Source organism: Mycteria americana, chromosome 6 (genome assembly GCF_035582795.1).
Source record: "Mycteria americana isolate JAX WOST 10 ecotype Jacksonville Zoo and Gardens chromosome 6, USCA_MyAme_1.0, whole genome shotgun sequence".
Taxonomy (NCBI): domain Eukaryota; kingdom Metazoa; phylum Chordata; class Aves; order Ciconiiformes; family Ciconiidae; genus Mycteria; species Mycteria americana.
The window spans coordinates 51,358,914-51,385,504 of NC_134370.1; the positions used below are offsets into that span (position 1 = coordinate 51,358,914).

General features: G+C 37.5%; 1 protein-coding gene across 8 annotated transcripts in view; it reads right to left on the bottom strand.

The window, feature by feature from the left end:
* TLN2 (talin 2) overlaps nucleotides 1–26,591 on the bottom strand; it is a 221,293-nt gene that overhangs the window by 123,709 nt on the left and 70,993 nt on the right. For 6 of the 8 annotated variants that reach the window (XM_075505789.1, XM_075505793.1, XM_075505792.1 and 3 more), the window contains one exon: nucleotides 22,415–22,497. The exons of the other annotated variants lie outside the window; for them this stretch is intronic. The gene's annotated coding sequence lies outside the window, so the exon portion shown is untranslated. The remainder of the gene's footprint in view (nucleotides 1–22,414; nucleotides 22,498–26,591) is intronic. 8 annotated transcript variants of the gene reach the window in all.

A 26,591-nucleotide genomic window follows, 5' to 3' on the forward strand; every position in this document is an offset into this window, starting at 1 on the left:
TTTGCGCATAAATTCACTTATGTTTATTTTAAATAAGAGGACATGAGATTTTATGGACTACTGCTGCCAATGATAATTTTAGCAGGACAAATTCCAGTAGTTAAACAAAAATTTAAATCCCAGTTTGTATCTTTTTACAGCCCAGATAGTCAGTACTGTTTGGCAAAATCACTTTAAGGAATAGGAAGGAACCAACATTTACATTTCATCAATGCACTGATGTGCTTTGCTCAGTGATTGCATCCCTTCTCCAAGGCACAGAAAGCAGACAAATAATTTCTCTACCGATAACATTTAGGAGAAGCTTTGGCTCTAAGATGCCATCCTCCCCTGTATTTTTGTGGCAGTCCATCCATCGGTCTCTCAAAAGCAAATCTTCCTACTTCAGATTTTTTAGTACTTCCAAGACCACTCACTACCAGTATGAAATGCTAGATATGGTAAGACTATCTGACAAAGTAAAAGGGGCAAATGAGTGAAAAAAACCATACAAGAAACATTAATGTACACACCCCAATGCTTTCCTAATCTATCCGTGTCTGATAACAAAACAATCTGTATTTTGAACCAATCATTCTAGGCAGAGGTCTGATAAATAAATGAAGATCTCTCCCTACTACCAAACACTAGGTTCCTAAAACCCATCCAAAAGGTCTTTACGTTTCAGAAGTAATCATTCAGTATAGCAGCAGTACAAAATAAATGCAAGACAAAAAATAAATCTCTGCAGTATTTCCACAGATTCACCATAACTGGGTTCAGTTTAGCGCTTTATCATTTATACACAAGCAAACCTCAGAGCACTAAAAAAAAAAAAAAATCCGAAGAAATCACAGATTGGAACCATTTTTCACCATCCAGAATGGTCCCAGGAACAATAATTACATTCATATGTGCTTATGTGCACTGTTAAAAAAAAAGGTGGCACACTAAACAGCTGGAAGAGACAGATCATCTTGAAAAACAGTCTGACCAAGTTGCTCAGAACGCAGTTCTAACTCACAGGTGACCTCTGAAACCTGGCTGTCATCTTCCAGTGTGGTAAGGTGAGCCGCAATTCCTCCTCCCTCCTATGTCTGGTCAATGCATTAGAGCAGGGCCATTATAATGCAACCCTCTGAACTCTCTCTCCCCTATTTTCTACTCCTCTTAAAAAGAGGAAATGATATAAAATGACACCAGTGAACAGGTAAGTTCTAGAAAAAGCCTTCCTCTCCTCTTTGCTTTCTATTGCATCTGAAGGTAAGACTTGCAAGCCACACACATCACATCTTCAGACTTCATATGATTATCTTGTCTATTAAAATGCAAAACGGATACTGACCTTTTTCTATCAACCTTCCCATGAACAAGCTGCAGCCTTAACTTTTGGTATGAATGACTTTGGTTAAAGGGAAACAGTCATTCAGAAAAAATGTAAGCACATTCAACAATCATCTTTTAAAAAAGATAATTTGAGTAGAGGCATTAAAAGAGGTCTCCTCTCTTCTGCTAACATATAAAGGAGTAATACAGATGACTGAATCTGTATTCTCTGACATAAAAGCAAAGTGAATGTAATACAGTTGCACAGGCACATTGCAGCACCTTCTGAAAGATCGAACTAAACTTCTTTTAACGTAGAAAATAGGATCCACCTGAAAAATCTTTGTGTGTAATGAAATGATTGACTGCTTTCTGGTATAGAATACTAGACAAGTGACTGAATAGTCATAAATTAGCACCTGACTTGAAAGTTTCATGCCATACAAGTCCTGTATTACCAGCACTGACAGTGGTGGGTCTCATTCAAGTTATGGTGATGTAATATTATGCTTCCTATGTACAGCTGAATCTTTTAATAGTTCAGGAAAAAAAACATTTTCTTTTAAGGTGAAGGCTCACAAGGTTACGGCATGAAAATAAATACAGTTACTTGCAAACAGAAAAATCTGCTTAATCTTTTGGTTAACCCATTTATATGTAACACTCAAAAATGGATTTTAAAAAAGGGCACTAACTCACATCAAGGAACATCCAAATTCAGTCCATTGTCTAATCTCCCTTTATGAATGGAGAAAAAGCAGCAAAGAAAAACCAAATGGTGAAGACTGACCATTAAACTTTAACTGGAAAAATAAAAAATAAATTAAAATATTCTGGTAAAATTATTGTGATTTTGCAGTTTGTACTGCTGCTTTTACTGCGTTAGCATAAATTTAGCAAACCAGAGCATTCAGATAAACTTGATCTCACCTGTGAGATCCAGAACAGAGTAAGTCAGAACTTGAAAGCAGTTTAGCCAGTACAACATTGTGTCACACACCTGATAAATTTAAAAACAAGCAGAGGCCCCATTTCTTAAAGCTTAGACAAAAAGAGTTCTTTTAAAATGTTAATATTTTCACTTTGTGATCGTCCACCACAGAAACCATAAAAATGTGTGTTGGAAGGAACCTCAAGAGGCAGCCTAGCCTAGTCCCTTGCACTGCAAAATGATGCATCCCTATGCTGTCCCTGCCAGATGCTCATCTAATCCGTTTTGACAAAGCTCCATTGAAATGGAGTCCCCAACATCCATGGGGAAGCTGCATTTTCACTTTTCTTTTTACTACTTCTACATTTTGGGTGGTTCCCCCCTACCCACCCAAGTTTTCAACCTAGGTCTTCCACTCTGCAAAAGAACCTTTTTTCCCTGCCCTGCATAAACAGACATGGCAAATTGATCCCCATCACCTTTAACACAATTTTACAAGTTGGGAACCTGTTATTGTGTCCTCCCAATGCCCCTCCTTTTTTTCAGGGTCAAATTCAACTCCTTAAAGAAGGAAGGACCTAAATACGTCAGTGCTCTGGTCTCCTTCAACTCAGTGCTCTTGGTTTCAGAGACACCACAGGATGCTTTATTTGAAAAAGAGCTTATGAAAAGAGACCATGAGTTATCAGCTTCCTCCAACACTGTGTTCTCAAACTTCAGAGAAAGGTTTTCATCCGCCTCCTCCAAATTACCCTCAGGCTCTAAACCTCCCCACTTGGCTTTCAGTAATAACTGGGACAGGCAGTTTGCATCTCCTGGGTAGAAGCCAAAATAGGACAGCTGTTTTTTCTCAAAAGAACTAAGAACTTGGTCAAGAAAAAGGGATGAGATCACAGAGAAAAAAAAAAAGGGAAAAATATCTTCTGTGTTGCCTTATCTTCTATACATTGATTCACACCACATTCAAATATTTCTCTGTGCAGGTAATGGACTCTTTCTGCTCCCCAGCATTACTCAGCCTCTGGAGTGGCTGACCAAAAGTCAAAGGGTTCCTGGAAATTAAGAGGATTTTGGAAGGAATGGTTTGCCTGGTACTAAGCCTAATGCTCTGCGACTAATGAAGTAGGTAATTTCTAAATCAAACTATGACTGATCTGTGCTTGCAAGGCTGGAGACTGAAGTAATAAATTATGGACTGACAGGTTTGGGAGAGGTAGCAGCAGCTCCAAGCTCTTAAAAACAAAAACAAAAACAAAACCACAGATCATCAGTGAGAGAACCCAGTGCCTGCAGGTACCTGTCTGGAGTGTGTACGTCAAGGCCTCAAGTTAAACCATCACAGTGCCCAGTTTCTGAGAAATCCCAACAAAACAAGATCATAACCAGTGGTTGAATCAAAATGAGCAGGCCTCTGTGCGCCCACAGAGATACCTTGCAAACAAATCAAACAAGCAAAAATATTTCAAACATATAAACCCCAAGATATTATCAAGCGCTGAAAAGTAAGACATAAGAATGAGGCAATATTAAGGTTCTTTAGAGTAAAGTAACCTCAGACTGGAGGAATGCCTGCCATTCCGCCTGCAGTTCAGCAACAGTAACCACGGCAGCAACCAGCTCCCCTTCAACTCCAGAAGTTAATAGCCCCTCTCACAGCTGCCAATGTTTCTGTTTGCATAATCCCTTTCTCAACCAATTCTGACATTTTGTGTGTGTGTGTGTGGCCGTTGCATTTTTGAAGAATCTTTCGCTAACTTTTTTACAGAACTGGGTTATGGAGCGATTATACACATGATTTCTCGGAACATCCAAAGCAGTACTCCACTCCAGGAGAGGAGCAGGAGCAATGCGTGGTAAGGAATAGTCACTGTCCCAGCTGCGTCACCATAGCCTCCGGTCATTGTATCTTGGGAGGATAAAGCTTGCAGCACGCACCTGCACTTCCATTTGCACAGTCTTACTTCAATTCTCAGCTGAAGTTACTGTATCCTTCCCAAAAGCTGCCTGCATAGACACATTCTCACAACAGCCAGAGCTAGGATGCTGTTACTGTTAAATTACAATAGGTGTGGGCTTAGAAGCAGATACATACTTAATGAACAGTTAAACTATTTTTCTTTAACAATTTCTCTTCATTAAAAGAAACTTCCTGAAATTCTAGGGACCAATATTTACAAAACTAGACATCTCTTCATCTCTTGTAAAGTAGGTATTTTCAGCGAAACAGTTTGAACATTAAATGAAAAAAAATTCTTTGCTGAAATAGTTATAAATATTTATAGATCTGAACATTATTTTCCCTGAAATAAAATAAATTTGTAAAATGTTTTTCTATTAATTTAACTTTTTGATACAAAATAAGCCAGAAAACAAAGGCAATTATGGACAGCAAGTCACAAAATAATAAATCAAACAAAAACTTAAATATATTTGTTTGAGAAATGTCCCCAAAGTAGGAGGAATAAAGTCAATGTCAAAGCACACCCACCCTTAATTTCCACTGGAAATTCATTTAGAATTGCTTTTCCTCCTGGTGTCATTTGAGAGGAGCAAAACTGAACTGTCCAACACCTAGCAGGACCTCTAGAGCTGAGTAACATACTCATTTCCTCATATCCCACTGCACCTCTTCCTTTGTCAGTCTTAACAATAATTTCTACACACTGTCTGTGCCACCACAGTAAGAAATGAATAACTTTTGCATGGATTTACTCTCCAGCTTCCTTCTTCCATATAGCTTGGCTGTCTCCTGTTGGGGGACATCAATATAACTACATAGTCAGCAGGAATTCTACTTTTCAGACAAACATTCAAGAGTGATTCATGGCCCCGTGGCTCTGTTCCGCAGAAGCACAGCATTATGTACCACATGGCACAGCCAACCTAGCTAGCATTTGAACTGAGGCAATACCAATAGGCTACAGCTGTTGGAGTAACTATACTATATTGTAAAATCAGTAAATAATAAAACCATAAAACAGTATCTGGAACTTCAACTAAATTGGTGAAAATGAACCCCACAGTTCAGTAATGCCAAACCAGTGGTGTAACAAGATTAAGGGGTACCCAGTTGTAAGTATATATAAATGCTGCAGCGTTACAGGTGCTTTTTACTCAGGCCCCTAGTGCAAACCCCCTACCGCAATTATAAACTACAGGAAACCAAACCAGTGGGACAAGAAACATATTTCTTCCAGGTTCCCCCCAGGTCCTCTATATCTCCCCTCCCAACAGATGACTAGCACCAACAGTACCTCTCTCCTCCTAAAATTCTTCCTCAATGGGGAAAAGGCAGCACATCAAGGATTGGCACATCTTGACAAATGCTTAGGTCCTTTGTACTCTACTGGAATTGTTTGTATGAAAACTACTAAAAAGTAGTTTACAAAAATTGCACCATCTAATTCTAGCTACCATATTACGTCCATACATTGCTAACAAATCTGGATGACCTGATCTGACATTTTACAACACTTAGTGTAGTTGCTGGCTCAGTCTGCCTACCAATTGAGCAACACAGCATCAAAATACAATGAAAAAAAATACAAATTTCCTAGCAACGTCAGCTACAGTTACTTGCAGTATGAGGTAGCACTAAAATATTCTAAATAGTTGGCTTTTAACAGTGATGAAGTTGGTGGATTTTTTCTTAAACTCATGATGACACACCAAAGGTTTCCCAAATCACTTTCTTCACAGTAATAGATGTGCACTGCTGATGTATCTTTACTTACTTGTTTGTGCTACTCCATGGCCAAAGTATTTTCTGTTAACACCAAAAAGGGAAACAGGTATCTATAGTCCCTTTTCTCCATAATTTCTTCCTTCTTTTACAGTATGCACACTTTCTTCTTAGCTTGTGCACAAAAAGAGCTCGTGGAAATGTTCAGGGCCCTAAGCAGCAGCCTGTACAGTCATTCTCAAGCAAATTTCAGGAAAACCTCTACATGATTTCTCTCCTGGGGAAAATATTTCTAGAGCAAAGGAAGTTTTAACATATCAAAATTTGCTTGGACAAAGTTTTATTCCAGTGACTCCAGAAGTCAAGGTTAGCCTGCTCTATTTGTTCCATGCTTCAGAGGTACCTCACTAGGTTTCGTTCAGGAGGTTTTGTCCAGGAGGTACCTCACCAGGCATTGCAAGGAGGGATACTAGTGACCCAATCTGTAAGCATCTGCTCTAGTGGGAAACTTCTCAGTCTTTCTGACCATGAGAAGAATCTACAGGAAACCAAACAGCACTACCAAGGAATCTGAGAATCCTTTGGTTGTTGGTAAACTTCTCTGCTGCTCCAACAAATGGCTTTCCCAACCAACTCCTTAAAAAGCCTTCTCTAACAGTATGTAATAATGAGTTGTCTGCTGTTTGTGAATCTGTCCATGTTAAAAGCATTACGATGGATGACACCTGTAAGGATCAAGTTCAGACTTGCCCTACTTAGAAGGCATATATGATTTCTGCCAGGCTTATTAAGCGAGTGCTGAATCAGTGAGGGATCTAACTCTGTGTTACTTTAAAAGTTTACAGGTCAAATCAATACTATGGATGTGAGTCTCAGGTAGCATACAGAATGTGTCTCTGCCCCACAATATCTTGCTCAGATTAACCAGCATAATAAAACAACAATTACAGAAATTCCACTAAAGATTCCCCAATAAACTAAATCGTACCTGACAGCCCAGCTCTGCTAGACTGGGAAGGTGGCACTGATGTTACAACTACCTCATCAGCTGCCGTACAGAGACAGACTAAGGCAATGGGGAGCAGAGTTATCTCTAGAAGCATTTTACAAAGACTCTCAAGAGACATGTAACCCAGGGTAAAACGCTGTGCCTCTGACTATTGATGAGGACAGAAGTTTGCATTATGTAATTCCAACAGGAATCAACTATCATCAAGCTAAAAGCATACAATAAAATAGCAGAAGAATGGCTCACCAGATGCATGGGAGAAATGAGATTTAGAGGGGAGACCAGTTAGTGAACACTGACCTCCCTGATCATTCACATACCCACCTGGCTTAATTTGTACCATTCCTACCCTAATGTCTGTGGTGTCTGACAGCTGCTGGGGCCATGACATTATCTGTGTATTTTCAACTACACTGCTAAGCAAACAGAGAATGCAAAATCTCAGCTTAATATTATCTCTGCTTAATGCTATGAGGATATGAACACTTCTTTGCCTTCCATTTCCACACCCTTGCCAATAGAGTGTTTGAAGTAAAACACAATACAAAAATATCTCCATTTCTAAACTAGGCAAATGTGGAACAGTTAACACTGACACTGTCAAATATGGACTATGCCCATCCAGTTAAAGGAAAGTTGCCACTGCCAGTACTATGGTTAAAAGCAAAGTTCTGCTATGATTTAGCAGAGGTCTGTCTCCCTGGAGACACTTCTTAACTGGTTCATTCAGGCTTGAGCAAACACAAATCTAGGTCATGAGACTGTCACAGTCTAAAAGCCTGCACGTGTACATGCTAGTATAGGCAAAGCTACATATTATTATACTAGATCAACTTTGTAAGAAAATCCTATTCTTTTCAGTACACCCACCACCTACCTGCTGGCACAGGGCACCAGCAAAACAGGACACATTACATATTCTGTTGTTCATGACAGTTGAACATCTAATTCTATAGCAACATACCAAATACTTGTTTAGTGGACTTGTGCCTGGCAAGACCTCCTTAAGCAACAGGCACTCAAAAAGACAAACCTAGTTGTACTGATAGCTACATTTGATGTCTACAAAATTGTAAATGCAAATGAAAGTGTCATCCTTCAAAATCAAGGATGATGTAACCACAAGGCAGGCAAGCAGGCAGATGACTGCACAGGCACCGAGGGTAACACCACACATTTTACTACAAGTTCACAATGCAACTTAAACTAGTTGGTCTTTGCTGCTGTTGGCATGTTATGTGCTTATCTCATAAAAGGTCACACTGCTTCTTTCCAAGGAAGATCGCCCTCTCTTTAGTGCTCCATTGCTGTTAATTTGTAACTCATTTATGCCATGATTACTCTCAAAGGTGCTTAAGGGGTGCTATTAATATACTTTCCTAGAACACTGGGCTGATTCTCCACTAGAACATTGTGTGGGAGCTAAATAATCATCTGTGGGTTGTATGCCTGAAACATATGTCTGTACATCATAGCAAGGCCTTCATCACCAACTTGTTGATGGACAAGACACTGAAGACGTCACCATTGGTCAGCTGCTTTGACATTCCACTGAGAACAGTGTAGAAAGGTGCTTCAGGGACAACTATCACTTATGTACAAGTATTGCACTTGTAAACACTGTACTGGAAGTTGTGTCTTGTCAGTAAGTTTAGAAGGGAGCAGTATGCACTCTTCTGGTGAGCATAAAGGAAAAAAAAGAAAATCCACCTCAATTTCCCTCTAGCGCAAAGATGAAGGCAAAAACAGTAAACCAATAGATTAAAAGTTGATGTTCTAAATGGGCAATGAGTACAAAGATATCAGCTTAGGGGAGTCCAAAAGTAGCCTGACAACCTCAGGCACTGCATGCTGTCTGGGGTGGCTAGTCAAAACTCTTGAAGCTTAAACAAGCAAGCAAAAAAAGTATAATCCTTCCTTCCATCAGCTGTAATACAAGGAACTTAACACTGTACAGCACAACACATTGTGTATTCTCTGTTTGTAAATGTGCACATACAATTAAAATGCAAGACCTCTTGATTGCCCTCCGCCCCAAGAAAAGCCCTACTCAACCACAATGCCTGTAGACACAGACCACACATCCTGATAAGCAAGTTTACAGTTAAAACCTTCAAGAATCTCAGGAAAAATTCACAGCATTTATCTGTAGTGTGCAATACTGAATGTTAACAACAAACGACTTGAAAAAAACAGGAAAATTAAGGTGAACTAGGGCAAGCATTGAAAGGCTTCTGTGAAAGTAGGCTTTAATCATTAGTAAGCATTAATCATGCCGTTCTCAGTTCACACATTATAGTTGTAGAGGAACAGCATCTATTTTGCTAAGAACCCAGCAAGGAAGTACCCTCAAGCAGAGTTATGTAAAAGACCAAAATATATGAATCTAATTAAGAGTTGTTTATAGGACAGTCAGCTTGTTAGCAATTCAACTACAGTTTGCTTTTTAAGTCAAAAGACGTATTTGCAAACTAACTTGCTTGAATGTATCTTCAAAAGGAAGTATGAATTACAAGGGACTACAGGAGGAATGTCATTGTTCCAAACAGAGCTGAAACAGCTTTTAGGTACCAGAAGCAAAGACCTTGACTGGAACTAGAAGTCATTAGCCTCAGGAGGAGGAGCCTCCAATATGGCACTCAATGACTAAGCTCTCTGAAGAGGCCTTCCAGGCTTTTGTTCTTAATTTGCAAGAACACTGCAGGAGAAAGCTCAAAACAAGGAACATGACTTTCTGTAGAAATCAGAAGTGAATCAACATCCTTTTGCTAGGTTCCCCTCCAAATGAAGTGTTTCTCTTGTAGAGATGAGCCCTTTTAAGACAGTCCTTGGGAGGATGGTAATAAAGACGTTCAGAGATGCTAGAAGTATAATTAAAACACTATCTGAGATACAGAGCACATTTTTGTTTGATGGGGTTTTGTTTGGGTTTTTTCGTTTGTTTGGTTTTTTGAGGGGCTTGTTGTTGGGGTGGGGCTGCTTTATTTTTTTAAACTGAGATTTTAATTTTTTTTTAATTTTTAATTTTTTTAATTTTTTAAACAAGAGAACTGCTTGTAAGGTTAATCTAGGTCCATCACAAGAGCTGCAACTTGCTTACAGTGGGATATATACCTATACAGCTTCAAATATATTTCCTGATTTCTGGTAATTTAAGAGCACATAGGTAAATTATAGGGTAAGAAGAATAAACGAAGATTACAAATACTTTTTCTGTGGAAGAGCTAATCTGATACAAAACTTATTTTCCAAAGCAGCAGATTTGAGTATTTGAAGCATTTCACCCACAGATTCAAAATCACACTAAGAACAGTAATACGTTGAACTACCAAGTGGGCTGTTAAATCCAGGCTTGCACAGTTCTGTATATTCACACTATTTTCAACTGCTGAAATGCTATAATGTTTTGAAGGACAATTTTTAAGCTTTTATGTCTAGGTTTACAACCTTTGAGCACACTCGTTTCAATGCTTTTTTTTTTTCACTGAATTAATTCAAAGCCACCACTCAAAGTTCTGAACTATGCCTGCCATGCCCCAAAGTAGGATGTAATAAACCACTCAGAGTTATTAATTTAGTCATTACATTACACAGCTAGGTATGACCTCTTGGGTTCACCTACTGTGGTCTAAATATTACTCTGCATTTCCTCTTTTTTTTTTTTTTTTCAGTGACATGCGTAGGCAAAGTTTAGAATACGTTATGAGTTTTGTACAGTAATACACTCTGCCCGTTCAAAAGAAAATCAAGGAATCTTTGTTTTCAGGCACAGAAACAGTATTGCTAAGTTCTAGATAGAAGTGCCATGGTAAATCATATAAGGATTCTTCTGTTGCTTTCCACCGCCCTGGAACTTTTTGATCATTTTCCTTAAGGAGAGTGGTGGTCAACAGTTCATACATACTCCATTCGATTACCTACCTTAGGGAACATGAAGGCAACTAATGGTCTGCTCAAGTTTCTTACAAAGAAACAACCTCTATTCATTGTGGAAGCTGAACTACTGAATAAAATAAAATCCACTTAGCTACTGAAATAAATCCATACTGATCATTTTGATCAGAATCATCATCCAGAAGTAGATGGGGTAGACAAGTCTTCAGAAACAGCTTTGCAACACAGAACAACAAAATTAGTGAGGCTCAAGTAAAATTATTTTTTGCCAGTTATGTGATGGGGTTTATGTGGAATAGTTCTCTGTTCTCATTGACTTAATCTGAAATGGTGGACTTAACAGGCATTGAAATTGCTTTCAGTAGGTTTTGATCCATTTATCCCAACAATGAGTTAACACAATAATTTAAAACAGTTCACTAAACTAGGAAGTGAGACAGAAAAAAAAAGTAAACATTTATAAAATGTTGTTTGAATGAATGCAGCTGTAGTCTAGCAAGTTAACATTCCACCTAATTAAGGAAGCTCAGAAGAACTTGAAGGGGGACTACACAGAACTACTAGTCACGCTAACAACCAAACCATCATCTCCACAATGAACTTCATGCACTCATCCAGAATCTTCACAAACTGAGGATGAAGGTGAAGGGATTCCTGACTTGGAAAACTATTATTTCTTGCAGGCCCATTTGGAAAGCAGGATGCTTGACAAAGAGCTCAGTCATTTAGTGAAAATTTAGGTTGACAGCTTAGAGACTGACTCTCAGTTATATTAAGCAAAGCATGGCAAAGCAGGTCCGAGTCAGAAAGTTATAGCTACTCTCCAGGCAAGCTAACTCAAATTTTCTATGTTCAAGTACACAGAGTGCACTAAAATTCATTCTATGTTAAAACAGCCATACACAGAAAGATGAAGTGCACTTTAAAGCCATATGATTTAGTATAAATCCAAGAGCTTGAGCTACCATTTTTATTTAAACCTTCAGTATCTACTGAGCTTGTTGGGAAAAAAAAATGATAGCAAAATCACTGTCAATATGAAACATTCATTTCCATAGTGTCTTTTGTCCTAAGACGGTGATTTAAAAAAAAAATTTTTCAAATAAAAAGGCAGCTAAGGGGACACTGAAGCTGTCTGTCTTTCCCACCAGGATGTAAGTCCAGAACTTGTCATATCAGTACAAACCCCTCCCATCCCAAACGCTCAGCATGCAACATAACACTGACTTCCATAATACACTATGTCTGTATAAAAATATAAAACAGTATCAGATACTGGTGGTTCCTGTCTTCTTGTTAAACCCTGCCATTATGTGCCTTTTGTACAGGTCAGATATTGTTACAGTTACAATAATAAAACATTGGTCCAAAAGTAAAGAAAAGCGTATTCTGCTGATAGCCCACTGGGAGAAGTCAATTAATAGAAACTAAAGAATAGGTAAGTATGTGTGGTAAATACAAAATCTTAGGGTTTACTCTGAGATAAATATGATATGGTCATTCAAGAAGCTACTACATGCTAATACAGGATTAAATAAAATCATAATTAAGACTCAGACAGTATTAGAAAGCATATAAGAAGCCATATGGTACAGTCAACTATAAAAGGATTGAATTACTAATGTTTCTAATACTTTAGGTATTTGATTCTCTGCCCTGTACATATAACATTTTATAGTCATTTTTTGCTTTAATATTTAGGCACCTCTTACTGTGACTAACATAAAGTATTATTGTTGTTTTTCCAACAACTACCAGACATTTTGGATTTAAACTTGTGTAAACAGAACTCTGCTGCCATCATGGACATCTCTCCTTGAAACAGAATGAAGCACAGAACAAAGGAAACATGAGTAAAATTACTCAGCTGACACTAAGCCCAAATTAGGGTAAGACAAAAAAAAGCCCAAAGGTTAAAACTGCAGGAGAGTCAACATCAGCCTAACAACCAAGCTGGCATTAGTACTTTAACAGAATTTGTTGCAAAATAATTCCCTGTTGGATTCCTAATATGAACCACAGAACATATGGTTATGGGCCTGGAGTCAAAATGGAAAAAACCCACTAAGTGCTTCCCACAGATACTTTTCAGACTCAGAGATACATTTTTGGTGTCTCTTATGCAGATTGTTACCAGTGTTGAAATTTAACATGAATTTGTCCCTGCAAAAACAATTGGACAAGAACGGTGATCCTACTGACTCAACCCAATACAACTTTCTTCTGCACAAAATGTTATTGAAGAGGCCTCAGACAGCAGTCACAGCATGGAGTTTTTAGCAAAAAAGGTACGTTACAATTCACTGGAAAGGACTGGCCAAAGAGACACTTACAAAAACAATCTTAAAAAGACATCAAGTGAACAATGTAAACTATTATATATGATTCCTCTCTGCATCTTTCGATACCACTTGTTGGAAGTTCCATGAAGAGGCAGGTTGTCCAGGATCAAATGGTCAGGCAAGTCCACCAGAACAATTCACTAATGGCATTTCTTCAACATTCGCTTTACATAGGTATATCCATTGGAACTACCCCACAGGTTGCTGAGCTGATTCTTGAAACAAAGTGTGGGATGTTAGAAGCCAAGACACTGGACACTTAGCTTAAGATCAATTAGAATACCTGTGAAGTGTTTTTCAAAACTTGAACTATTACTCTCTTACTCCCTCACAGCAATCAGACTAAATCAGGTCTCAAAAAAAACAAGTACACAAAAGAAATAAGAAGAAATAAAACAATCCATATCAAGTCAAACAGGTTAACAGCTTTTTTTTTTCATTAGCATCATGTAGGTTCACTACAGTAAATACTTTAGTACACTTTTCTTTCTGCCTAATAATATTTATTGGAGAATTCAAAACAAAGCCAATCACTATTTGAATATAAATTTTAAGTAATTCAGTTACATTTCTACCTCTTAAATACTCTGGTCTCGATCCCATCTACTGTAGTATTATCCAGACAATTTTTGCTCACAAGCAATCACAATTTGGAATCAATATGAGATAAACACAATTTCTGTATAAATCATCATTCTTTATCAATTTTCATGTCATGGAGATAAGCAGGTTTACAGAAAAATAGTAAAAATCAACAAAAAAATTGCATGTTGGCAAATATAGCAATACTGCTCCAACATACATCCCTCACTAGAAAGGTGGTTGCGTAGACTGTGATAATTTCATCATATCCCGGGCAAACGCTGGGGAAGTATATGCAACAGTTTACACACAGTCTACAACTCAAACGATGCATTCATAAGACATGTCAAATCAAAAAACAGCAGATCATGCAATCTATTTCCAATACATTTAAATAGCTGCTAAAAAAAGCTTTTCCTTCTCTTCCAACCTCCATCACCTACTTGAGATTTACTATGAATGCAGTTACCAATCATAGTTTATAATATCTAGAATATCAATGGATTTGCAGATGGTATTGCAGCAAGCTTGAATGAGCTTAGAGCATGCTCCTTTCATCCACTGATGCTAGCAACTGAACAGGGGAGGAAGAAGGGAAGGAAAACCAGGGTGTCTCAATACTTAACCATTTCATGCTGTCTCAAAAGGTGAATGCTAGTTGTAATGATTTTTTTTTAAACATCAGGTTTCTGGCAGAGATGTCGGGCTTCTCTGTGCTTTTTAATTACTAATTTTCTTTTTTTAAATAAGAACACTTTTTCAACAGAAAAAAGAAACAGGGAATGGCCAGTCAAAAGAACTTTGAGTAAAACATGTAGAGGGATAAAGAAAAAAAAAAAGAGTAGCCGAGGAAAGGAACAAGACCTATAGCAATAGACTGCAGAGGGCTCAGTTACTACCAGAATCACCAACACTAATGAAAACAGAAAAGCTGAGCAAGGACAGTGCGCTTGCACCTGTCAAATCAACATCTCTGACACAGCCACAAAACAGGAGAACACAGAGACTGAGATGTGTGAGAAAGCTAATGTACATTAGAGTGAATGTTTCAAGCAAGCACCACAACATTAATTTCATTCCAGCTTTAAGAGTACTCCATACCCCCAAGGTAAAAAGCTCACAACTACTGGATAAGGAAGGGAGGAAATTACAGGTTGGTGTAATCCTTATGAAAATTTTGGAACATGTTTAAGCTTGAGAAAAACCCAAACCTCTGAAGAGACCAGGACCGAACCCCAAAGCAGCTGCTACTCCTACAACAGAGACAGAAGAGATCACAAAACACTGCTGAACTTTTATCAGGGTGTAACAGTGTCCACAAACATTACATGTCAATTAGATTATACTTAGCCTAGCACACTGCCAACTGTGTGCTAATCTAAGGTCAAACCTCCTCCTCCATCAAATGTGCTCAGAAAGAGACTCTGGCAGTGATCTTACTGAAAAGCTCAAAAGTCAGTTCGGCAGACTTCAAATGATTGAGCCTAAATTCAGATATTCCATTATGTTTCTTAGCAAAGCCTATTTCAGGATGTACCTAAAACACTGGATGATTCTTGTGTCTCATAATTATTAGCTCTCATAAGTGTCATAAAATGCATTACTCACGCAGAGCAGAAATATACTAGATATGTGCTATATATGGAAGAACACACTCATTCTACACCTACATACATAAACATATATATGTATATATGAACAGATGTATAGGAACACGCATTTGCACATACACAACTGAAAAGACAGGATGTTAGATAGGCTAGTATTTGTGACATAGGTATAAATTCATAACAACAACAAAATGCATTGAACTCCAGCTACCACTGTCATTTGAAATGCACTACCCAGAAGAGGATTACCAAGCATATTCTCCACAGAAACCATCCCTCCAGAAAACTCAGTTTCTTAAGTCAGAATAAAATCACCTACCAGGACATCTTCCACCTCAGCTGATAGTCAAAAGCACTGATGGAGAATGCGGTTTAGCAGGGAAATTCATAGATCAAACAGGACCAAAAAGGAATCAACACCATCTTAGACCATTACACATCACTTCTATTTCATTCCAATATTCTGCACTACATACAGCCTCCTAAAAGATTTAAGCCACCACCCTTTGCAACGTACACAAAAAGACCAGAAGGCAATAAAAAGTTACTGCATAAAAAGGAGAGGAGCTTGTTTTCCAAGTGCAGGTGGGAAAAATAATCTGTCATTGTCACTGCTTCTGTTGATTATAGTCAGCAGCAAATGGGAAATCAACCTGAGATCCCATTTACACCTACAGATATCATTTCCTACCTAAAAATATGAGATGCCAGCTAGGGCTTCCACTTGTTTCAGCTGGGATCAACCTTTGACAGTTATCATTCTGGCTGTCTAGGAGATACTCACCAAGTAGCCCTCTCCAAGACTAAAGATTTTTACTTAATGGCTATTTAGGTGGGAATCAGAGGAATGTCTTAAACACAGATAGTCAGAAGTATTTGAAGTGGTCCTCCAATTCAAGCAACTGAGCTGCAAATCGGGGACAGACACTGACTTATTCTCCCTGTAGGGTTTCTACCTGCAAACAGACTTTCCATTAAAAAAGGTCTTATGCTAAGGAAGGCTACAATAAGTAGGGCAACAAGATTTCCCAGTTGGAAATTTCGCAGATTTACCAATTATTCTAAATATACAGTCTGAAAATACCTCCTTCTCAGACCACATCCTTAAAGGGAAAAATCACAACAAAATGACTTTACAGCAACTTATTTAAACGACCTAAAAGCAACAGCTGAACATCTCTTTTTCACTCCAGTATATCATAATTCATGTTTCTCATTTCCCAGCTTCAGTGGAGAGTTCAGTGTTCATTTCTGCAGACATCACACAGACAAATTAATTTAGTTTTCATTTTTTATATACTTTCTAGGGTGTTCCCAGCTCTTACTCCTGTGCCAAAACTTTCATTTTTACTGCTGACTTCCACAGTGAGTTTCAGGCACTTCCAAAAATAAATCCATGAAAGGCAAGACAGAAAATAAGACAACACTTGGATAAATAACAACATAGGGGACAGCTGTGCAGGGAGATTCATTCTTTCCATCACTGTGTAAAACCTCTCCAGCTCCCAGTAGCTACAGAATCATAGAATTCTGTTTGTCATGAGATGTAGGCTCAACTTGCCACCCAGCAAATGGGCCCTGTCTGGAACCAGCACTTCTCTTCTGAGAAATAGAAGACTGTTCACAAGGTCCTGATGTCACAAATTAAATTTTCTGTTTATTTTCTTTTAAGTGTTTAAATGAGTTTTGAAAACAGTTCCTGGCTTAAAGGAACAGTAAGTCCAACAGAATCCCTAAACCTAAGCTGCTATTAATGTTGTGAAAATTCAACAGAGTTATAAACCTGTATTTAAAAGTAGAGTATGTTATAACATCATCTCCCTAACTTCACACTATAAAAACACAAGGAGGAGTGTACTTCTAAATAGAAATCCCTGTCCATCCTTATCTGATCTCACCAAGGTCGTCATCTTCTGCACAGTGCAAAGCACTGGATGTTTTCAAGCACGCTGTTTCTGTGACAAACAACAAAGTACAATGTATATGGGCAAGAGGTTATGCCAATACTTAATAAAGATCTGTTAACTATTTTGGTATCTGTTGCCACCTGAAAAGGAACAAATAAACCACAACTGTAGAAACACATAGCATGTTCGCAATCAAACTATTAGAGAACTCAGCTTTATTTTTATAAACATATGTGTTAGTAAAAAGGTATTAAAGTGACTGACATGGTAAATAACATGTTTAATGATATACTAAGTCTCAATTTTAGAAGTACTACCTGGCTTTGATATACAATTTATATTTTTAGGTGTGTGCACACAAACACACTAATGTTACATAAATACAGCATATTTGTGTGTGCATGTATGATACAAGCACACGCACACATACATCTCTAAAAATCATCATGGCTTTTCAGCATTGCATATAATTGAGAAAGTTTCCAATTGAAAAAGGACTGAAGAGAATACACAATTCCCTAACATGCTGTCCAGTGCAATGAGCGCACTCAAGGTCAAAGCCCTCCTCTTACTCTTCCTCCCTCCACTATCATCACTGACCGAATGGCCGACTACTTTAGCTGTAAATTTAAGACCTCAACAACACACATCAAGCATTTAAAATATAACCTCTTTATAGTTACTGCAGGCTCAGCATCGTTAATCAATTCCAGTTGCAACAGAATGCTCATTGGATTGCTCATATTGAATTATATATTTACAGTCTGATTAATAATGCAATACTTCAAAAATTTGAAGTAATCCTATCCATGGACTAGCAGCAGAAGGATATAGAGAAAATATTCAATGGAAAAATTTGAAACAAAACTTCAGTATAATTGCTGATACTAGTGGCATTACCCCACTGTTTTTTTTGGAGGGGCACAGGGCTACTACCACACTTAATAAAAGAAATGTCATGAATCACTGATTTTTACATGAATTTATGTAAACATTTTTAGAATTAAGCTTTGTGCTAAATGTTATATTACGTACCTGACTGAGGTACAGCATTCACCCAGCATTACACAATTTAAAACTACACTAGAATTCTTATGCATAAACATGAGATTAATTGACCTACTTTTTCAAGCCTTCCACATCCCTCTGACTCTTACAGAAATGTTCCATTATAGGGAAAAGTCCTCTTATGCTGATGTATTTTATTTGCTTCTGCAACTCCAACCCTTGCCCTCTAAGATGTACCTGACTGTAACAACTAGGCAAGACAGAAGTGAAATGTTTTCTTGTGTAACACTTATCTCACCTACTACAACCTAACCCCACACCACTATTTCCCAGTCAACTCCATATTTTGCATTAAAACATCAAATAGATTTTTTCACAGTTCCAAGTCCTATTTACATCCTATTCTCTTGGTATAAAACATACACTTGATTCAAATTGGGGAAAAAGCACCAAAATACTGATATTAAATACTGAAAATCACCAAGCAAGCCAGGTATTAAAAACAGGAATCTATCCAGCTTTGGCAGGAATCTCAGTTTTATTGCAGTTTCCTACTTGTTTATTATGTGCTGTGTCACAACTATTCTTCACTGAAGTGCCTCTTTCTTGTGGAAAGTGTGCTACAGCAGTTGCTTCAGTGCAACTTCAATGTTCAAGTGATACTGTTAACAAAATCTGAAAGTAACACCCTGTTTAGGGTTTAGGGCACTGTTCAGAGAAAGAAACTTGGATGCTGCCATTGATTTGCCCAGATCATCTTCCCCCTGAGAGTCACTGCTTCCCCACCCACTCTCTGTCAGAACCAGCACAGGCCTTCAACAATGCCTTCTTCCACTAGGCATTTACCCAATGCTTTTCTTGAAGTATGTGAAACTAAGTTTAAATTACTTATGAGTTTCTCACATTCAAGAAGACAGTTATGTTTTGCTTAACACTGGAAACTTAGGAATGTTGAATGGGAAATTTCAAACAGAAGTTAGTTTTGCACTGCTATTTTAATGAAAGTAACAAGATTAAATATGATTTTTCATTCACCCTAAAGAGAGCTAGAAAACTTTTCACCTGATTATTTATTCCCCCTAAACAATGGCATCAATAAGAAGTTGTAATTTCTTGTTTGGATCACATATGAAAAAGATAAAGATGTCTCAGAATAAGTAATTTTAACAATAAACCAATTTACTGTATTCTCACTTGAACAAGTTCTTCCAGTGCTGACACAGCAATTCAGAAAGCAGCCATTCAATAGCCTTTTGACCATTTTCATCTTTTGTCCATGTGTTCCCAGAACTAAAATTGTACACATCAGCACGTTCTTGTACTTACAAACTCCACAAAGCCTTTTTTGAGAGTTTTAGTCCACAGAACAGAAGCAAAGTAGGTTAAAAAGCTTTCCATCTTGGGGTGATGATTTTGAATATTCAACACATGCAGTACCTGGATACCTCCTTGAATATTCAACACATGCAGTACATGGAAATCCCCTTGATCCAGTGATCGAGGATGGGGACTTAAAACCAGCTCACCATTGGTGATAATACGGTTTATAAAGACTACAGTTACTGCACAATAGAAAAGGGCGACAAATTTAAATCACCCCCCCCATGTACCAGCACAAAAAAATCCAAACCGAACAAAAACTCAGAATGAAGGGAGCAAGAATTCTTGCAGCACAAGACCTAATTCTTATCTGCTTGCCCTATACGACTGTAACAGCTGCAGCAGAAGTTATACGCTGACACACAATATTTATCTTTGGAATAAGTCCATAAGCATTTCATGCATCATGGTATCAGTATTGCCTTAAAAAAAAGTTATTCAACTATCAGCACCATTAAAATAACATAAATGGTAAAACATACTAAAATGAATGTGACTTCATTTCCTCCAGTTTCATAGAAGGAAACAGCATGTTATGGTGAGCTAATCTCCAAGTAAAACATGTTTTTGGTTTGGGGTTTTATTTTCCTTTAAGAACTAACGTTGTAGAATATGGATTAGGACAGTGAAGTGCATTTCCCTGTAACAATATAGGAATGTTTTCCACATATGAAAGAAAAAGTAAACAGAACAATTTAGCACACACACCCTGCCTCTTTCCCTTTTTTTTTTTTTTTTTTTTTTTTACTTTGCTTACCACCCAGTGCAAACATGTTGTTTGGGTCTGCTGTTTTACAAACTGATATGGCTTTTAACTAAATTAAGAAAGTTCAAGATTTTCTTCTCAGAGAATTGCTAGCCAATCTACTCAAGAGCAACAATGCAAGTAGCTTTTCAAATTCATTCAATATTGACAAGTGAGCCACCCTATCAAAGCCTTATAAGTGCGAGCTTTCTTTAAATGTCAGGTTTCTCGTGTCTTAATATCTGAACTACCTGATGCAGAAAAACTAGTGAATCATGGCAGACAGGCAAAAATCAGCTTCCTTAGCCATTTTTCTGTTAGTTAATTCCAAGTAAACACATGCCATTAACTCTCAAGAATTCTTCTAATGAATGGGGCTTCTGCAAAGACAATCACATAACATTTAAAGCCGAATGAAAAGAATTTTCAGAAATTTTAGATTTTGTTTTCCTTCCAGTGTATGCATGAAAAAAAGGGCTTGAAGCATTCCTTACTTTCATATTCTTCACTGGCAGTGATTCCACTAGTGACTATGGTTACTTTCTGCTGCTACTGGGATATTGTTCCATCAGTTAACCAAGATCCCATGTGAAGAGGTCACTGAATTTCTTGAGTACAAGTTTATTCTCCTACCATTCACTCACATATACATATTGCTGACAGAAAGGAGGTAAATCATTGTGGACTTTGAGAGATTCATTCCTGAATCAGGCCAACATGAATGAATTGAAAACGTTTCCTGGGGGAAATCTCCTTTCACAGTTAAGAAACCAAGAATATTCCCAAAAGCACCTGTTTTGTCTGATTAGCAGAGCAGTTGCCAATCCAGTTCAATCAGTTGTACAACCAGACATTAGTCTACACGAACTACACGAACAGATAATGCCTTTTTTAAAATTTCTAAAATCAAAAGCTAATTAAGATCTTTAGCCATGTTATTTGATACCACAATTGATAGCAGTGATCTAACAGCAGCATCGGTGAAATAAGGAAAACAGAGACATTGCAAAAGAGGACTTAATGCAGTGTTAATTCTTAAAAATTACAATAGTTACAAGGTTCTTGCTGACAGGCTTGATTATAAGAATGCTCTATAAATATTTAGCTTTAACTGTATAATAACAAGGAAAAAAAACCCCAGTGTTGCTAACCATCTAGGCTTCTCTTAAGATTTGCACCTATGATGAAATGCGTATCCTAAATAACTATTTACTCTTTAGTGATTTGACTTCATTTAACCTTGTCCTTAGACATATCTGATGTAAACTGACATGTTGCTTTAATTACAGGCTGCTTTGAAAGTTCACTAAAGACATTTTTCAAACATATAGAATAGCAGGGCAAAATTCCATTAGCGACCTTTTAGTATTACAAGCACCATTTCCAGATGAGCAGTCAAAGCCAGAGACACATTTAGAACAGTAATGTGTACAAGGTCAAAATAACTTCAACAGATTAAGAATCTGGAGCAAGATTTATCAACCTTTTGCCCAGAGCCAGTCTTACCACTTTGTGACATTCTCTTCTCAAAGCATTACAGTACAGAAATGGTAATGTATCTGTGAAATTATTCTAGTAATGATTTTTCCTTGTTCTTTTTGCCACTTCTCTTACATGTATTAAGATGAAACAAAGTTAAGTCATCTTCTCAGCTATTTGTTCTCATACCAATGAAAGGCATGGCCCTTTTTCCTAAGGCTTAGAGAACTCATTTATTATATGATCATATTCTCCAGTCTCCCTGGAAACTGTTTAAAAATAGTAAATAGCTGTAATGGTCAGGTTAGTCTCCTGGTTGTTAACTGCAATGTTTATTTGGAGCTTCAATATTCATGCATCACATTTATTTTTCAGCTTGATTTCTCTCTTCACAAACACAGCCACAGCTGTATACATTTCATGCATTCTCTAAAGAATATATTACACTAATATATACAGGCAGCAAATAAAAGTTTTTAATTACTGTAGGAGTTTTTAAGTCATTATATGCACAACAAAGAAAATTAAACAGACCTTTACCTCAAAATGAAACTTAATTTAATAGAAAATACGCTTGTCTGAAAGTACTGCTTGACCATGTAGAATGCCTCCAGTAACCAGGTCTGTAACACAAGATACAAACAAGTTACTTTCTTATCCCCAGTCCATTAATTTCTAGTTTTCAAGTACCTTCTGCCAACACACTGGAAAGAAAGCACCTCAGGAAGTTATAAGTTTCCTTTTCTCTTTGGGAGTCGGAATTTGCATTGCCAAAAAGAATAGCTTTAAGTTCAAGAAAATAAAATTCAGTCCAGGCTTCCAAATTACTCACACTTAAAAGCTTATAATAAATGAAGTCTGAGTTCCAGAGGTAAATACCTTGAAATTGTCTAGTCACTTAACAAAAAACTTGCAGCACAAGTCTGGGTGTTAACATAAATGAAACAATAACATTGACCTCTCAAAGACATCTATTTTGCATTAACTGTGCTTTTCTATGGTTTACGGTCTCTGTGTGGAGTAACTTAGTAGAAAACAGCACAGCACAAGCCTCTCCAGGCAATTTCTCTTCACAGTGAACCCCCTTCTGAGAGTCTGATTGCAGGAAAATAGAAATAGATTAATAGTTCGGTTTTGTTTTTAAAAGATGACAGAAACTCTGTTTCAAGGTTTTGGTTGTTCTGAGGAGGTGGGCTTTGCTGTTTGGGTGTTTTTAGGCTTTGTTTTCTCTTTTTTCCCTAGGATTCTTAGGATCATTTGTTAGTTTTTACTCTAAAAAAAAGCTAATATAGTATACAGGTTTAATACTCATCTCATGAGGATGGGCAAATCAGTTTGAACACCAAAATAAATTGCAATTTATCAATTCCCCCCTCCTGATCCCCACAGTGCTATGAAATAAACATCACCTTCTCTTAAAGTATCTCAAAGTTTACAAGATTGATCACTTTTCCAGGCACAGTAATATGTCTAGACAAATGGAAGATGGCCTAGATCTTGCTGCTAGCAAAGGCCTGTGCCTGTTCCGTGTGTGCAGACTGTAGTTAGGGAAGGCTTTTATCCCACTTTTAGATCTCTTAGAGCACTCTCTTACTGCAGCCAAAAAATTCAGATGAAGTTCTGATCCACAACAGCTATCCAAATTTGACACTAGTTTATGTATCAATTTAGAAAGACCAGGAAGTTGAAGAATGAAGTTAAACATGTATACAGCTACCTAACAAGGAATGCCTCTTAGCTGAGAAAAGCCTACAGCAACAAAAGATTTCTTGCAAATTTTAACCAACCAAAACTGGCAAAAACATTTCTGATAGAATAAATTAATCATAGGATGGTTTTTTTGTCTAGATCGGTTAGAAAAGTGATTTTTTTTCCTTTCAGTAGACTTTTAAGCAACATCAGCTCTATGCCAACACAACTCTTAACTGCAGGCTAACAGATTTACTGCAGGTCAGAGTAAATGCAGTCTACATTAGGACAATTATTTCAGCATCCAATGGATCACCTGAACCTGCATTAAAATTGGCATTGTAGTAGTTTGCTACTTTGAAACTTAGACCCCTAATCCACACTCATTCAACTTTTCAACACCTACCAAGTCTCCAGTAATGCACAAAGAATGTACAATTAAGTTTAAAAGATGTGCCACCAGCCTGCACCTCCTGGATTTTTTGCTAAAATTTAAGGTCAGGATAAAAGCAAGTTCAGTGTGCAGAATGTCTGCATATCTAATGCATTCCCTTAGGCGGCTATATCAGTGTATAAGGGATTTATCTGTAATGCAAGTATTTGTATTACAGTAACATGCCAAAGTCCTGTTCAGTACAGCCCATGAATTCACCAGCCACCCTGCTTCCTGGAAGCCACTATTTACTTCTCCATACTTGCACATATTTTAAATTTCTAAAATTTGTTTCAAACACGACTGTGAAGTATTTCAGTCACTTGCAACATTGATACCTTTCTTCTTTTTCAGTCCTTCGTTGACAAAGATATCAGAAGCCCTTTGAAATCCCCAAGTTCTGAGAGCACCAAGTACTAGCTGGAAGCATCTTCACCTCTACTCAGAGCCTTCCTCAATTAAGGCTGACACTTACCGGCCTTGTATCAAGAAATGAATGTCTGAAGAATGTACCATATCTAGGGGACAACAAAATCTGATGTAGCAGAGAATGAAGTGACCATCCCAGTATTGCTTCTTTCTAGTTACACCTGACAAAGGCCCCCAAATAAATTTTCCAATTCAATACACACTGTTCATTTACCATCACTGTGATTTAAATGGTTGGGAAACTGCTTTGAAATCTGCTCTTTTCGGATGCAGTTCTATAACAGAATTGTTGCTTAAGAAAAAAATCAGCTCTTGTTTTCAAGCTATAAACCAAGTACGGTGAACTAGAAATTTATTTTTCTGTAGTTTATCAGGAGGGTCTATGTACTCATGTAAGTGTTAATCAGAAGTGTGACTGGGAAGGAAGGAGGTGAAGGAACTGCTCTCTTAACAGTTTACATCAAAGGAAGGAACAAAACAGTGCATTTGCACATACTACCAGAGCAACCTAATGAGTAGAATACTATGTTTCAAAATTACAACTTCATTTAAAATAGTAGATTTTCAGTTATCTGAATATTTAAATAGAAAAATGAATGTATCTTGTGGAGTCTGAGAAAAAACAAAAATTGTGTATACTATGTTACATTTTAAGACTAGCTTGAACAAATGTGACTGTGGAAAGAACGTTCATTTTTCAAGTGGGTTAATTACTGCTGAAGTAGCCATATATTTTTTACTTACCAATTGGAGCTAAAAAGAGCCTATAAACTATTAATCACTGTTTGTTTATTCTATTGTCCTCACTTCCTGGAATGTAGTCAGAGATGGAACTCGACTGCCCAAAATCCCAGTCAGCAAATCAGCTGCCCTGAACCCTGGATTTGTTCACAGCATGAGCCTACTTACTAACATTCTTAACCTATTGTATGGTGGGAGCAATGAGTGCATAAAGCACCTAATTCTGGAAGTTTACACAAAATTCAACAGGGCTTTCTGAATATTTGGAGTATTTCATTTTTTTTTTAGCATAAGCCCCCCATTCCTTCCCCCCCCTTTTTTTTTCCTTAGCTGCAGCTACATTTCTATGAAGTGTTTTTGGTTCAAGTGCTAGTGATGTTATTTATAGAACAAGAAGACTGAATAAAGAAAAGCACTGAAGTAGAATGTGCTTTCTCAATTCCACTGCAGAATCCTACACTGTGAATTAGAGGTAAACTACAGTTTTGCCCTTTATAGACATTTCCTAGATATTCTGCATTCTCAAAATTCTTGGTGATAGTTTAATTCAGTAGCATTTGGATTACAGGCTCACTGAGACTACAAGGATAAATTCCAGCATCCTCTTATACTACATTTTTTGAATGTGGAAAATATTTCTGCCCATGTATTTCCTTTGGGTTTATGTGCATGTTCCTATACTGTTTTTTCTCTGTGGTTTTTTTGGTTTTGGTCCCATCCCCCTGTCCCCCGTCCCGCCCCCCCCACAAAGCACAGATTCCACAGGTCCATCACACAAAGCACAGATTCCTATGTTTTAATCCTGTTGGCATTCATCACCACATTACAGTATCACCCCTGCTAAACGAATCTGCTAATAGCTTAATATTTTGAGCTATAAACAGGGGAATAGTTCCTTTTTTTTTGCCCCCCCAAGACATTGGGAAGTTTAGTTCTATGATGTACGTTCTGTGCTTCAGAATTTTATGTTCCTTGCAAAGAATAAAGGCATTGAATGGCCATTTTAAGCTGGTACTAATTTAGATGTTTTGTAGAGTGTGACTTCTTTCAGTTCTTAGTTCCTCCACTTATCTGTCTTCTTTTGTTATTTTCGTAAAGGTTACAAGAGAGTAAATTACTACAAGGAGATGAAATATGCAATATTATGAGGCACAGATATTTTAAACATCATCTTCAGAGGCTGAATCCCTGCCACCAGTCCCATCCCTATAAAACAGGGCTTAATTCCACCAAATAGATTTAAGGAGAGGATGGAGAAATATGGGCTATGCAGCCACTCACAGTACACTGCAAAGAATATACTCAACAGGACCCGACATAGTCCCCAAACTATACTGAAAAGCAGATTCCCACCTTCCTTCAAAACTCTTCTCAGTAACTTACTACTTTGATTCCTTTGCATCCTGAATCTGAATTTCAGCTCCA